A 2,500-nucleotide genomic window follows, 5' to 3' on the forward strand; every position below is an offset into this window, starting at 1 on the left:
TTCTCGTCATAAAAAAGATTGCGACCCGGGGCCATAGAAGAAGACATTGGCATAAGGTGCTGTACCGTGGAATTGAATCCAAAGCCTCATGGTTACTAAGTAAACTTCTTACCACGCCTGCACCTATAACAGGAAGGAAGTTTCTTAACCAGGGTGTATAGAAATGTCTAAAATCACTTACTCTTTAAAATATTTAACTTTGGCTAAATCGCGTGGTTTTGTGATAAGAAATTTTGTAGTAAGATGTCTTCTACCATAGCCTCGCACCGACCAAAGCCTTGAGAGTGGATTTAGTAAACGGAAACTGAAAGAATCTCGTCGTCTATGTATGTATGTATGTATGTATGTATGTATGTATGTATGTATGTATGTATGTATGTATGTATGTATGTACGTACGCATGTGTGTGTGTGTGGTAAGAAGCTTGCTTTCCAACCACATGGTTCCAGATTCAGTTCCACTGCGTGGCACCTTAGGCAAGTGTCTTCTACTATAGCCTCGGGCCGACCAAAGCCTTATGAGTGGATTTTGTAAACAGAAACTGAAAAAATCTATGTGTATATGTATGTATGTATGTCTGTCTGTCTGTATGTATGCATGTATGTATATATATATATATATATATATATATATATATATATATATATATATATATATATATATATATATATATATATATATATATATATATATATATATATATATATATATATATATATATATATATATATATATATATGTATATATATATGTGTGTGTGTGTGTGTGGAATAGTTACTACGAAGCCTTGTGTTGACTGTATTGTATAAAAATTCGTGGATAAAGCCGGAACAATGCGAAATAAATCCAAGTTAAATCACAAGAAAACAGGCATAGGAATTAATGGTGACTTACCTTGCATTCAATATTTCGGGATTATAACCTTCTCAGGAATTAGCGAATGTTGCACATCTACACGTGTGTGAGTATGTGGAGAGCAGACATGCGCAGAAGGTTGTTGTTATAGCAACCAGCTAGCTTCATGTAACTCTCTTCTGCTGTTGATAGTCGGCTTCCGTTGGTGTATTAATATGGCTGCGGAGATTCTAAGGCTGCCCTTGTTGCGGTGTGTTGCTCTGATGTGCACTGTGAACTCTCGGATCTGGCATTTCGTAGATGTTTCTTCACAGACCGTCTTATATATATATATATATATATATATATATATATATATATATATATATATATATATGTGTGTGTGTGTGTGTGTGTATGTATGTGTGTGTGTGTGTGTGTATCTGTGTGTATTTGGGTATCTGTGCTTGTCTCCTCACCATCGCTTGACAACCGATGTTGGTGTGTTTACTTCCCCGTAACATAGTGGTTCGGCGAAAGAGACCGATAAGTACTAGGCTTACAAAGAAAAAGTCCTGGGTTCGATTTGTTCGACTAAAGAGGTGCTCCAACGTGGCCACAGTCAAATGACTGAAACAAGTAAAAGGATACACATACACACATATATATTCATACATGTATGTATATATGTATGTATGTATGTATGTATGTATGTATGTATGTATATGTGTGTGTGTGTATGTGTGTGTGTGCCTTTGTGTTTGTGCTTTTCCCTCGCCACAGCTTGACAACAGGTGCTAGTGTGGTCACGTCCCCGCAAACTAGCGGTTCGGCAATATGAAACCAATAGAATAAATGTCAGGATTAGAAAGAAATAAGCACTGGAGGCGATTCGTTCGACTGAAAATTTTTTTTAAGCGGTGCCACAGCATGGCCGCAGTTTAATGACTGTAACAAGTAAAAAATTGCAAGCACAAGGCCTGAAATCTTGCTGGGTGTGGTGGGGAATGCATAGATATAACTACACTCCCCCAGCCATTTAAAAAAAACAAAAAACAAAAAACAAAAAACAAAAAAACAAACAAAACAAGGAAAAACACTCGTACAATATTTTATTCAAATTTCCACATTTCGGTTGATGCAGACATTTTTTTTTGTTTCTTATGTTATTGTTAAACTCAGAACATGCATTAACATTTAAAACTTTTGAGTTCTTAATGTCATATAAAGCCGTCGATCCGATGTTATATCTGTCATTAACACACTTCTCATTCCTCCGTACTATTTTCTAAATTTTCTCTAATTTATAACTAAACTTTAGTGTTGTTATCCATTTTTTTTCTCAGTTACTTTAAACACCAAAATGGCGTATATAACAATGAACAACACTTAATGTCCGACATATTGTTTGCAGTGTTTACTTTGCAGATAACAGCAGCGGATACACAGAAATTAGCGCGTTGTCAATAGTTTGCTTAACTTAACCTGCTTTTTTTTCATCTTCTATCTTTTACTTGCTTCAGTCAATGGCAAAGAAAGACCGATAGAATAAGTAATAGGCTTATAAAGAATAAGTCCTGGGGTCGAATTGTTCCACTAAAGGCGGTACTCCAGCATGGCCCGCAGTCAAATGACTGAAACAAATTAAAGAATAAAAGAACACACA

The 2,500-nt window shown here is 35.6% G+C and overlaps 1 long non-coding RNA gene and 1 pseudogene across 2 annotated transcripts in view; one reads left to right on the forward strand and one right to left on the reverse strand.

Annotated features, from left to right (window-relative positions):
* Positions 1-1,039, reverse strand: part of LOC149132386 (uncharacterized) — a 58,084-nt gene extending 57,045 nt beyond the window's left edge. Inside the window, exon 1 of the long non-coding RNA XR_016244676.1 lies at positions 895-1,039. This is a non-coding gene — a long non-coding RNA (uncharacterized LOC149132386). The remainder of the gene's footprint in view (positions 1-894) is intronic.
* The window catches only part of LOC106882496 (small conductance calcium-activated potassium channel protein 2 pseudogene), a 33,993-nt pseudogene that overhangs the window by 3,279 nt on the left and 28,214 nt on the right, over positions 1-2,500 (forward strand). The gene's annotated exons all lie outside the window — the stretch shown is intronic.

This window comes from Octopus bimaculoides, chromosome 16, assembly GCF_046866305.1.
Source record: "Octopus bimaculoides isolate indiv1 chromosome 16, ASM4686630v1, whole genome shotgun sequence".
NCBI lineage: Eukaryota > Metazoa > Mollusca > Cephalopoda > Octopoda > Octopodidae > Octopus > Octopus bimaculoides.